The following is a 13,858-nucleotide window of genomic DNA, read 5'->3' on the forward strand; positions in this document are numbered from 1 at the left end:
AGGCATCAATACCAATATGGGTAGACAGATTTAAATACATAGATGATGTTTAAATGCCAAAATCTTTCTGGGCTGTTTCCTGATACCACCACAATGGTTCAACTTGGGACACTTAGTCTGAACTGCTCTCTTAAATGTGTGAGGGAGGAGCATTGGCTGGCATCTCTCCTCTCCCACCTGGCATGTCATCCCACTATCTAATCACATGGAGAGATAGTGCTGGGTTCAGTGGAAGGGGGAGTGGGGGAGAGGGTGTTCCTTGCACCCAGTGGCAACTCAGCTGCTGGACGTGATAGAAAGGGCAGCAGCAGCTGCCCCATGTTTTAAGTGCCTAATAGCACCTCTGGCCTGGGAAAATCCGGAATGCTGTTCAGGGAAGTCCTATTGTTCAGAAGGGAAAGATAATTCCTGGAGTGTGTCTAGGCTGAGGATAAGATTCAGTCTTCCAGCTGATTCTGATTATCTTCTTTCCCCTCCCAAAGCAGCGAATCAATGGCTACTTGTCTGGTGGCTATAGGCCACCTCCAGCCTCAGGAGGCAAAATGCCTCTCTAAATACTGGTTGCAGGGAAGCAACAGCAGGAGAAAGGACATGCCCTCACCTCTTGCCTGTCAATTGTGCAACTTTGCTAGCTGCATCTGTCACATCCCCTATGAGCAGGTGAGAAGCTCTCATTGCGTGGGGTTGCAGCAGAGTCACTGCTCTTTGAACGCACAGGTCCTGAGTTCCAGTCCTGGACACCAGTACAGATTGAACTGCCCCCAACATATTTTTTGGGGACACAGGTTCAGCTATTAGAGGTGTGGTTCCACCTACCCCACAGATTTCAAACAGGCAGGCTTTTCTGATGGGTCTTCATCTCTGATGCAGTAGGTTGTCAGTTTCCCCTGTCCCTGTCAGATTGCAGGGAAAACGGACAGCCTTGTGGATCAGAGATGAGGACCCATCAGAAAAGGCCGCCTGGGTGGCACAATCTGACAGGGACGGGGGGCAAGTAGTGGGATCTGCTGGGTCCCAGCCCAGGAGTGCAATCTGGACTGGCCTCCAGGACTGAAACTCAGGACCTGTGCATGCAAACAGCAGTGACTCTGCTGCACAACAGCACACAACGATAGCTCCTCACATGCTCAGAAGGAGACATGACAAATGCAGTTAGCAAAGCTGCACAGTTGATTAGGCTTGTGCATATTCCCGCAGCAGGAAAGATTTTCTGCCCCTGTTCAGGTTAATAAACACCTGTACTGTGCGTAACCACACCTCTAATATCTGAACCTGTGTCCATGAAGTATGTTGGGGGTAGTGCAATCTGACAGGGACAGGGAAAACTGACAGCCTCGTGTGCATCAGAGATGTGGACCCCTTCAAAAAGTGTGCCTGGGTGGTACAATCTGACAGGGGTAGTGGGATCTGTTGGGTCCCATCCCAGGAGTGGAAGCATGGTCCCTGGAAATTGATTGGAGCCTAGTGGAGGACTGGAACTCAGGACAGCCTTGTGCATCCGAGATGAGGACCCCTTTAAAAAGCCTGCCTGGGTGGTACAATCTGACAGGGACAGGGATAGTGGGATCTACTGGGTCCCAGCGCAGGAGTGGAAGCATGGTCCCTGGAAACTGACTTGATCCCAGTGGAGGACTGGAACTCAGGACAGCCTACTGCATCAGAGATGCAGACGCATCAGAAAAGCCCACCTGGTTGGTGCAATCTGACAAGGAAAGGGAAAACTGACAGCCTAGTGCACCAGAGATGCGGACCCATCAGAAAAGCCCGCCTGGTTGGTGCAATCTGACAGGGACAGGGAAAATGACAGCCTATGGCATCAGAGATGCAGACCCATCAGAAAAGCCTGCCTGGTTGAAATCTGTGGGGTAGTTGAAACTACATCTCTAATAGCTGAACCTGTGTCCAAAAAATCTGTTGGGGGCAGTGCAATCTGTTGCAATCTGTGGGGTTGGTGGAACACAGTCCTCCAGAAAATAGCACCCATTGGAGATGTAAAGGGACGGGGGGAGTGGGAGATGCTGGTCTCAGCCTAGGAGTGGAAGCATGATCCCTGGAAACTGATTGGGGCATTAGCAGAGCTGCACAATTGGTTAACTTTACTTTGCCCATGTTCCTGCAGCATGAAACGTTCTCGATCATGTCCAGATTACTAAATGTTGCCAGTGTTAATAACAAAACCTCCAATAGCTGAAAATGTGTCCAATAAGTTCTACTTGGTTCACAGGGAATCACTTGCAAGCTTGTGGAATACACAAGTCTATTTACTAATGCTGATGTTAACTAATTGCAAGACTGTGGAGCACACAAGTCCCTTTACTAGTTCTGAAGTTTTGAAAAGGGTAAGAGCTTCTGACAGGTTTCAGAGAGAATGAGCATTCTTGCCAGCACTCAAGATGTAAGAGTTTCCGTTTGATTGACCTTCAGGGAAAGGGCACTGGCTTCAACTGGAGAGACTGAGCATGCTCTCTTCTTGCCAGTTCTCCAGGAATTTCACAGAAATTCACATTTGTCATTTGGACGCACTATTGGAGTCATTCTTTTTTAATGTTTCAGAATAATTTGTTACAAAATTACACATACAACCACATCTGATGTTTTCTGCAGAACCTGGGTTGCCTTTCTTTGATAGTTTAAGCAGCATTGAAAATCTGAGAGGGGTTTTGGGCAGAAAATGAAATTGAGCTTCGTTTGACCATACTGAGCATGCTCAGATGCACTGGGCAGGACTCGTTGAGGGGCAGGGGAAAGTACACCTGCTCCCAGCAAACCCCTTCCCCCTCTGTCTGTCTTTTCGTTTTTCTCTTTTCCTTTCGTTTTGCTTTGCTGCTGAGAGGAGCCTGGGAGAGAGGAGGAGCGAGGGCCGTCCGGATTGGCTGAGCCCGCAGCCGTGAATGACGTGTCTCTCCCCAAAGAGAAGCGAGAGGGGAGAAAAAGAAGCTATGTTCGCTGGGCGGAGCCAGCCCGCAGTTTGGAGGCGAGCGGAGAGAAGCAGCGTCCTTTGATGATCCTGAGCATGCTCAGTGGTAGCTCCAAAAAGAAGATTTCGCAATGGAAAGCATTTTCAGGCTACAACCCGCGTCTCCTCATCTTAGCCGAGGGGAGGAGGTTAGCCCTGCGGGTATTCTGGGCTGATGATTTTTCTGACCTGATCAGTGTGGAGGGAGGAGAAAGTGGTGACTGGCTTCTTAAGACTAAAGCCACGCAGCTTTTCCCTGAGGGTACCAGCCGGCGTGTGTAAGCGAGCAAAGTTACGTACACTAACAGCTTCTGGGTACCGCTGCAAGAAACCTCAACACATTTTATCGAAACTTAAATCAGGCACGCCTCTCCTGGGATCGAGAACAGCCTTCCTCCTGGGCAGATGCTAGGGGGAGGGAGAGGCGAGCCAGGGTGTGAGTCTGAAAGCCGGGCGGGAGGCTGAGTGCCTCGAAAATCTTGTATCTTGGAAATTCAACTGTTAATCATGTTTTATATTTTTCTATTCTAAAAATAAAAAAAAATCTAATTAAAAAAGAAAAGAAAATCATCTTCCAAATCACCAAGCGACATTTTGATCCTCACCGCGTGCTGGTGGATCTTTGCTGCTGCTGGTGAGACATATTGTTTGTTTGCACATATATAACACACTATGCTCAGGGGCGTAACTATCATAGGGCAAGGGGAGACAGTTGTCTGGGGGCCCACTGCCTTGGGGGCCCCCCAGAAGCAAGTCACATGACTGACTCCCCCAGCCACACACCCGCCCGGGCTTCCTTCAGTTGTATTTATCATCTGAAACTGATGTGAGTTTTAAGACCTGGAGCTACCTTTCTCTAGTACCATTAAATGACTTGCATCATCCACAATTTACAATTTTTTTTTAAAAAAAAAATAATAATTTAGGATGATGTTCTATTGTGGCACACACACACACACACACACACACACTGATCAAATTTTACTCTGCTTTTTGTTACCACTATTCAGCCTCATTTAAGATTTCTTTACTTCATGAGCTGAGCTTCAGTGAGGGGAGGGGCCCATTTTAAAATCTTGTCTCTGGGCCCACTCCAACCTTGCTACGCCCCTGACTATGCTAGTAGTATTATTGCGGAGTGGGACATCTTCGGAACAGCCAGTGCTTAATTAGACGAGAGGCTTTTGTTGCTTTGGGGTTGCAATGGCAGCAGCGACATCTCTCCCCGATTTTCTTCTGGTTTTCAAATTCGTCCCCAGCTCCAAGCTCGGTTCCTGCACTTTATGCTGCCCTTTGTTTCAATTGGGCTGGCTGGAGCTCTGGTAAGAGAAGAGTCTGAATGAGAAGGCTGGGGGAGTGGGAAGGGGCGGGGCTTAGTTGGTGGTGGGGGTTGGGGTTAGTGACCAACTTCGAGAAATGAGTGTGAAGACCAAAAGTACCTGTTTAAGATCTCTTTGGCTCTTAACATGTATTGGCATATTTGGCTAACCTAATGGCGCAGCAGGTAAATGACTAGACTAGGCAGCCAGAGGTTGCCAGTTCAAATCCCTGCTGGTATGTTTCCCAGACACCTATATCAGGCAACAGTGATATAGGAAAGATGCTGAAAGGCATTATCTCATACTGCCTGGGAGATGACAATGGTAACCCCTCCTGTATTCTACCAAAGACAACCACAGGGCTCTGTGGTCGCCAGGAGTTGACAGGGACTTGAGGGCACACTTTACTTTACCCCTATCCTGTTAGAGCAAAGGGGCAGGCAGGCAGGGACCTTTCCTTTCAACATGAGAGCAGATGATCAGAGCTCAGGTCCCTACAGGACAAAAGCTTCTCTTCCATCAACTCTATGTTGATTAAATCAAGTTAAAGGATTACATTTTAGGGAATGGATTTTAGCCTCTTGTGGGAATTATTTAATGAACTACTTTAAAAATTAAATAAGTTTAAACTAAAAAGTAAATTAAGAGAAACAGTAGAAAATCTTAAATTTTAATTTCCCCCCAAAAGTATACATTAAAAGGTTAAACAACTTAGAAATCCAGATCTCCCAGTTTCTCATGACACAGACACTTTCTAGGACTCTATCCAGAATGACATTTCTTTGCTGAAACTCAGGGACTTCTTGTTTGAGAGAGAGAGAGAGAGTAGTGTGCCTCCCTATGAGAAACCACTTCAAGAACTACAAGTCCCAGAGTTCATGCTGGCCTTTCTTGTATACTTGCAGCAGTCAGCAGAACAGCCAACTGGCTGTAGCAGAGAGATTGATCCCAGTGAGCCATTGATTAAGGGCCGTCAAGTTGGTGTTGACTCTTAGCAGCCACATAGATGGTTTCTCTCCAGGATGATCTGTCTTCAACTTTGCCTTTAAGGTCTCTCAGTGGTGCATTCATTGCTGTCGTAATCGAGTCCATCCACCTTGCTGCTGGCCGTTCTTCTCTTTCCTTCAACTTTCCCCAGCATTATGTACTTCTCAAGGGAGCTGGGTTTTCACATAATATGTCCAAAGTATAGTAGTTTGAGCCTGATCATTTGTGCCATGAGTGAAAATTCTGGATTGATTGGTTCTATGATCCATTTGTTTGTCTTCTTATCTATCCATGGTATCCTCAAAAGTCTTCTCCAGCACCAAAGTTCAAAAGCGTCAATGCTTTTTCTATCTTGCTTCTTCAAAGTCCAGCTTTCGTATCCATAGAGTATCACGGGAAAAACCATGGTCTGAACGATTCTAATCTTTGTAGGTGTAGGCATGTCACTGTATCTAAATATACTTTCCAAGGCCTTGATTGCAACCCTACCAAGTACTAGTCTGCGGCATATTTCTTGACTGCTGGATCCTTTACTGTTGATGGTTGATGCTAAAAGGCAGAAGCTATCTACCACTTCAATATCTTCATGATCAATTCTGAGGCTGGTTGCTGTGCCCGTTGTCATTAGGTTAGTCTTCTTTACATTTAGTCGTAGTCCCATTTTTTCACTGTGCTCCTTGACTTTCATTACTAGAGTTTGCAGATCATCCGCATTCTCAGCTATCAGAGTGATGTCATCAGCATAGCGCAGGTTATTGATGTTTCTTCCTCCAACTTTAAAATCACGCTCATCATCTTCCAATCCAGCTTCTCTCAGTATATGTTCAGCATATAAATTGAATAAAGAAGGAGAAAGTATACAGCCTTGTCTTACTCCTTTGCCTATTTGGAACCAGTCTGTTTCACCATGTTCCGTCTGGACTGTGGCTTCCTGTCCTGTGTATAGGTTTTTCATGAGAATAACAATGAGATGTTCTGGGAAGCCCATTTTCCTAAATTTACAGTCTCTAGAAGATATATGGCTAATTAAGCTATCAGTTTTCATGATAAGCCTGTTAGAGATATATACCAGTTAGATTTTGTAATCATTTTTAAAATCAAAATTCTAGACATTCTGGATTAGTGCTAAGTTTCCCGAATAGTAATTTCATTTTAAGACACATGCATCACAGTATTCCTTTAGTGAAATAAATGTGTGTTTTTAAAACTATGTTAATAGTGCTTCTTTGCAAGACATAGAAGTGCCACTTTGAGCTCACCCTCCCAGAGAAAATTGACCCTTTAAAAAGCTGCCTGCTGGCTCAGGCAGCCTAGTCCTCAAAGCTCTTCCACCCCACATGCAGCTCCACAGCCCTCTGCACATGCTTAAAATCACTGTTATTTATTCAGATAGTCCAAGGTGTATTTTGAAACCATGGATGTGGGGAGGAGTGGATGCATAGCCTCAGAGAGGCCAGCTCTCTCTGCATAGAAAGACTGACTCAAGAAGAGTTATTTGGGCACTCGGAGGCTACATTATCTGAAGTAGCCCTCCAAGGCTTTGGACAAACTGCTGCTGCTGCCTCCCTTCCCTTTCAGCCAATACTGTGCATCCAATTGACTGGCTGAGTGGGAAACTGGCTGGGCCATTTTTAATCTCTCTCTCTGGGTCCTCAGGGTTGCCTCTACTCCCCCCCCCCATTAATTCCTCTCCAGTTTTTTCTCTCCTATAAAGCAGCCTCTCTTGCTGCTTTCCTGTCCTGCAGCAACATTCGATTCATTCGAACACTGTCCTGGAATACAGGGGCCTGATGATCTTCCAAGGGATGTAAATATCCTGTTCATGTAAACTTGTGTACAGACATCCATTTTTTGACTGGCTCCTTTCCCACAAGCCATGTGCGGGTAGCTCCCAAGGCTGAGCGGGTGCGACAAATTAGGTCCAGAACAACCACTTCCAGGTCTTCCTGGCCCTGGCCAGTAGATGGCAGCAGTGCCTCCATTTTGGAGGCTATTGGAGCTACCCTCGGGAATCTCCACAGCTAAAGTTAGAAGCAGAGCTGCCCTTCTGTCTTCTGGTGTAGTGGAGATCTTTAACTTCTGATTTCCAGCTCCAGAAGAGGGGATTATTTCTATCCTTGACTAGTCTGCAGCCAGCTTCTCCTGAGGTTTCAAGTAATCTGAGCAAAATCTGGAAGCAGGAGAGGATGTCAGTTCTGAATGCAGGTTGGAAAGTCCTATTGATTTTGTTGGAAGTTAAAGGACTTTGCGCTGTCTCTTGTCTCAGACAGTGGAGGACAGACTAGTGAGTCAGAGGGCTAGAGGGTCAAGACATTGGTCACCCCTTCTCCACTGCTCTGACACTATCCCTTTGGATATGTAGATTGCTAATCTCAGGGATTAACTTCCTTCCTCTCTCTTCTTCCCTACCTGTCCTTCTACCTTGCAACATGGCAAGCCTCTCTCCCTGCACCATGTGTGCAGAGAAGATGCAGAATCCATCTGCATCCAGCTAGATAGATAGATTAGAGATCCTAACTCCTCACTTTCCTATCTAGAATGGAGTTCCTTAATAAATGCCTTATATATTGATTTGAAACTATGAATTGGCTCCAAGTTACTTTACTCTCAGCATACACGCATGCCTAACTAAATTTCCGCTGTGTTGTGCCTCTGTGCACTCTGCTATAATGAGAAGGGGATTCTCTCACCACAGAGAATTTCCAACAGATTTGAGGGGGAAGGAAATCTGAGGTGCCTCTAGGCTCAGGATACAAGTCATTCCCCAGCTGATCCTGCTTGTCTTCTCCCCTTTCTCCAAATAGTAAACATCACTCTGGATCCAGACACGGCTCACCCCCAAGTCATCTTGTTGGGAGAATCACAGATGCATGAGGCTGGGAGCCGAAGATCAACATTTGCCAAAGAATCTTGAGGGATGCAAGCAATGTCCTGTAGTGCTGGGAGGTGAGGGATTCACAGGTGGCTGACACTGCTGTGGGAAGTGAGCGAGACCAGGCTGTGGGGTTTGCCACTCAGTGTGTGGGGAGAAAGCACAAAGATTTGTTTTATCCTGAGGGGGGGCTACTGGACTTTGGGGAAGAAGGCAGGTAGGTCCGTGACCTAAAGAGACCCTGATTTCGATCCATTTCCATTCGGGTTCTCAGTTAGCGATTCTTTTGGGCCATTTTATGACAAGAGGATCCATGTGTCTTTGAACAGTGCTGGAGGCATGGATGGTAGCTTTTTTTTTTTTTTAATGCTAACACCACAGCCCTGCTCTTTATCTTCTTGAGAGACTCCCCTTTCTTTTGGATGGAGGAACCAGGCCCTCTGATACCCTCTGCGTGAAGAAGCCCAAGAGGAGAGACAGATGCATATAAATGCAATATTGCCTCCAGGCTTGTGTACAACCTGCTTCTTTAACCTAGGCTGGGGAAAAGTTTCCTTATGGTTGAAAAGAAACTGAATTGAAACAGCACTGAATATATACCAGTTGTCTACAGTAGGCCTGCTCAACTTTGTCCCACCCAGTTGTTTTTGGACTACAACTCTCATAATTCCCAGCCAGTGGCCAATAGCCAGGGATTATGGGAGTTGTAGGCCAAGCTTTGCAGGAGGGCCAAAGTTGAGTAGCACTGGTCCATGTTCTAGGGGGGACGTTAGTACAGTCTGCTTTAGTGATAATATATAAAATCAATTCAAGCAGTGAACAGACAAATTACAGCAATGGATTTCCCCTACAGCCAAGCTAGTTCACATCAATTCCTCTTGACACCTCACTGATCCCAAATCAGTAGGTGTCACTTTAAAGGATAGACTTCGTGGGAGAACATGATGTTGGTGTGTTTCTTTGGTTGCAGCTGTAACAGAAACAACATGAGAGTAGACTAATACATAAAATCCACTAGCTACATGCAGTGTCGCTTAGCTGGCGAACAGAACAAATTGCCAGTAGTACATGAGGTGGCAGTGTATACCCCATGGGATATACTTTATCACATTAAGAGCCCCTGGTGGTGCAGTGGTAAAACTGCTGCCCTGTAACCAGAAGGTTGCAAGTTCGATCCTGACCAGGGGCTCAAGGTTGACTCAGCCTTCCATCCTTCTGAGGTCGGTAAAATGAGTACCCAGAATGTTGGGGGCAATATGCTAAATCATTGTAAACCGCTTAGAGAGCTCTGGCTATAGAGCGGTATATAAATGTAAGTGCTATTGCTATTGCTAATCTCGCCTGAGGGGGTGGGATTGGGTGGCACTGTTTTACAGTGGATCCGCTCCTAACTCTCTGGCAGATTCCAGATGGTGTTGCTTGGAGACTGTCGTTTCGCTGAGCGAGAACTGATTTGTGGAGTTCCACAAGGCTCCATACTGCCTCTAATGCTCTTTAACATCTACATGAAACCGCTGCGAGAGATCATCAGGAGGTTTGGTGTAGGGTCTTAAAATATGCTGATGACACCTGATGACTGAAAACTGAAAACTCACAAATCACCAGGGCCAGATGGCATCCATCCAAGAATCCTCAAAGAACTCAAATGTGAAATTGCCGACTTCCTTGCTAAAATATATAACTTATCCCTGCAATCAGGTTCTGTGCCAGAGGACTGGAGAGTAGCAAATGTAACAACGATTTTCAAAAAGGGATCCAGGGGTGATCCGGGAAATTACAGGCCAGTTAGCTTAACATCTGTTCCAGGCAAATTGATGGAAAGCATCCTCAAGGATAAAATTGTAAAGCACGTAGAAGAACAGGCCCTGCTGGGAGTGAGCCAGTATGGCTTCTGCAAAGGTAAATCTTGCCTGACCAACCTTTTGGAGTTCTTTGAGAGTGTCAACAAGTGTGTGGATCAAGGTGATCCAGCTGACATAGTATACCTGGACTTCCAAAAAGCTTTTGACAGAGTTCCTCATCAACAACTCCTGAGGAAACTTAGCAGTCATAGGATAAGGGGACGAGTACATGTGTGGATTGCTAACTGGTTGAAAGACAGGAAACAAAGGGTAGGTATAAATGGAGAGTTTTCACAATGGAGGGAAGTAAGAAGTGGGGTCCCCCAGGGATCTGTACTGGGACTGGTGCTTTTTAATTTATTCATAAATGATCTAGAAGCAGGGGTAAGCAGCGAGGTGGCCACATTTGCAGATGATACCAAACTCTTTCGGGTAGTGAAATCCATAACTGATTGTGAAGAGCTCCAAAAGGATCTCTCCAAACTGGTTGAGTACACGACAAAATGTCAAATGCGGTTCAATGTTGGCAAGTGTAAAGTAATGCACATTGGGACGAAGACCCCCAACTTCAAGTATATTATTATTATTTCTTGTTTACACAGTCAGACAGGTGTTATTGACTGGTTTGTTTTATCCAGACATCGAGTCCTTCCCAAGGACCTGGGATGCCAGAATTTTATTGTCAATGGTTATAGATATCGTCGCAGAATATAGGCTGTTCCCAGTAAAGCTGCTTTTTGTAATTGGTTGATGGTGATTTCTGTGGCCCCTATGGTGTTGAGATGTTCTTCAAGATGTTTTGGAATTGCACCCAGGTCGCCAATTACCACTGGGATTATTTTGGTCTTCTTCTGCCACAGCCTTTCAATTTCAATTTGCAGATCTTTGTATGTGGTGATTTTTTCTATTTCTTTCTATTATCATTATTTATTTATTTATTTATTTATTTATTTATTTATTTCGATTTCTACACCGCCCTTCCAGGAATACCTCAGGGCGGTCTACAAAGAGAAACAACAAATAAATAAGATGGCCCCCTGTCCCCAAAGGGCTCACATTCCAAAACGAAACATAAGACAGACACCAACAACAGTCACTGGAAGTACTGTGCTGTGGGTGGATAGGGCCAGTTACTCTCCCCCTGCTAAATAAAGAGAATCACCACGGTAAAAGGTGCCTCTTTGCCCAGTTAGCAGGGGTTAGCAGTATATGCTGATGGGATCTGAGCTGTCAGTGACTGACCAGGAGAGGGATCTTGGCACCCTGGTGGACAGCTCGTTGAAAGTGTTGACTCAATGTGCAGCAGCTGTAAAAGCCAATTCCATGCTAGGGATCATTAGGAAGGGGATTGAAAATAAAACTACTAATATTATAATGCCCTTGTACAAAACTGTGGTGTGGCCACACCTGGAGTACTGCGTACAATTCTGATCACCACATCTAAAAAAGGACATTGTAGAACTGGAAAAGGTGCAGAAGAAGGCAACCAAGATGATCAAGGGCCTAGAGCATCTTTCTTATGAAGCTAGGCTACAACACCTGGGGCTATTTAGTTTAGGAAAAAGCCTACTGCAAGGAGACATGATAGAGGTCTATAAAATCATGCATGGTGTGGAGAAAGTGGATAGAGAGAAATTCTTCTCCCTCTCCCATAACTCTAGAACCAGGGGTCAGCCCATGAAATTGATTGCCAGGAAGTCTAGGACCAGCAAACAGAAGTACTTTTTCACATAACGCATAATCAACTTGTGGAATTCTCTGGCACGAAATGTGGTGACAGCCAACAACCTGGATGGCTTTAAGAGGGGTTTGGATGACTTCATGGAGGAGAGGTCTATCAGTGGCTACTAGTAGGAGGGCTGTGGGCCACCTCCAGCCTCAAAGGCAGGATGCCTCTGAGTACCAGTTGCAGGGTAGTAATGGCAGGAGAGAGGGCATGCCCTCAATTCCTGCCTGTGGCTTCCAGCAGCATCTGGTGGACCACCGTGTGAAACGGGATGTTGGACTAGATGGGCCTTGGGCCTGATCCAGCAGGGCTGTTCTTATGACACCCAGATCTACTTCTTCATGCCGACCTCCTCAGGAAATGGCATATCTTCCCTAAATGCCTGCCTGGAGGCAGTAATGGGCTGGATGAGGGATAACAAACTGTAGTTGAATCCAAATAAGACAGAGGTACTGACTGTGGGGGGATAGGATCCGAGAGATGGTTTAGATCTGCCTGTTCTGGATGGGGTTACACTCCCCCTGTAAAATCAGGTACATAGCTTGGGAGTGCTCCTGGACCCCAAGCTCTCCCTGGTTTCTAAGGTGAGGTGGTGGCCAGGAGCACTTTTTATCAGCTTCGTCTGATACATCAGCTACATCCATTTCTCAAGGCAAATGACCTTAAAACAGTGGTACGTTATGCTGGTACCCTCCAGGCTTGACTACTGTAATTTGCTCCATGTGGGGCTGCTTTTGTACATAGTCTGGAATCTAAAATTAGTACAGAATGCGGCAGCCAGATTGGTCTCGGGTCAGCATGAAGGGACCACATAACACCGTTTTTGAAAGAATTGCACTGACTGCTGATATGTTTCCAGGTGAAATACAAAGTGCTGGTTCTTACCTATAAAGCCTTTAACAGCTTGGGCCCAGGGTTATTAAGAGAGTGCCTTCTTTGTCACAAACCCTGCTGCCTGTTATGAGCTTCTGGAGAGGCCCAGTTGCAGATGCCACCGGCTTGTTTGGTGGCAACCCATGACCGGTCTTTCTCGGTGGCTGCCCCAGGGATTTGGAATATGCTCCCTACTGAAATAAGAGCATCTCCTTCTCTCTCTCTCTTTCCCCGCCGCCAGAAGAACCTCAAGACTCTTCTGTTTTTGCAGGCTTTTAATTAGAATTAATTTTAATAACTGTAAAAATTTGTTTCAATTTCTATTTTATTCTATCATTCTTATTGTTATGTATTTCAATCTGTAACTTTTAAATATTTTAAATTTTGTACACCGCCTAGAGATGTACATATCAGGCGGTCTAGGAATATGATAAATAAATAAATATTAAATTTCCATTTACAATCTTCTGTTTTTCAGCTGACCTTTGTAGTTCCTTCCCAAGAGCTTGCAGTCCTTGCATAGAACCCACCACCATTCATATCATGGCCAAGGCTGGATAGTTACCTGGTTCAGCAGCCCTGAGGGTTGGAGATTTGATTATCACGGAATTGTAAGCTCCCTATTATGGGTGTTGCTGCTGTGTGGGATGTGTGATCTAGAACTGGGGTTCCCAACTTGTAGTTCTTCAGATGCTGCAGAGATACAACTGCCATCATCCCCAGCTACAATTCATTGTGGCTGGGGATGATGGGAGTTGTAGTTCATCAACATTTGGAGGACCACAAGTTGGGATCTGCTGATCTAGATTGCACATCCCATTACACTGGTTTCCTCAGTAATCTCAAAACTTATCAAAGTGGATAATGTCACATCTTTGTGAGGACCCCAGGAGAAGCTGCAAGATCAGCGACCACCATAGAAAATGTTCCTGGTCACAATATTGAAGCTTGTCTTGCAAAAGGAATCAAAACTGCATTAAGCATAATTGAGCACATTGAGTACATGGTAGCTTTCCCACCAAATATTTCTAACTGCCTTTGCATAAATTCTTGTTGCAAGTTAGTGGGCATCTGTCCTAGTTGGACTTGGTCTGGGTTCTGCAATAGTGCCATTAAGCATTTCTGCTGGAGGAACATCATTGATTTCCATTCTGTAGAGGATGGAGTTAGTGCACTTGCTGTTCTTATGTTCTTAAATCTGTTACAGAAAATAAAACATTCCCTCCTATCACTAACTTCCTTTGCTAACTGCAATGGAAGCTTGGATTAAAAAAAAAAAGTTTA

This window comes from Hemicordylus capensis, chromosome 2 (assembly GCF_027244095.1).
Source record: "Hemicordylus capensis ecotype Gifberg chromosome 2, rHemCap1.1.pri, whole genome shotgun sequence".
Lineage (NCBI taxonomy): Eukaryota > Metazoa > Chordata > Lepidosauria > Squamata > Cordylidae > Hemicordylus > Hemicordylus capensis.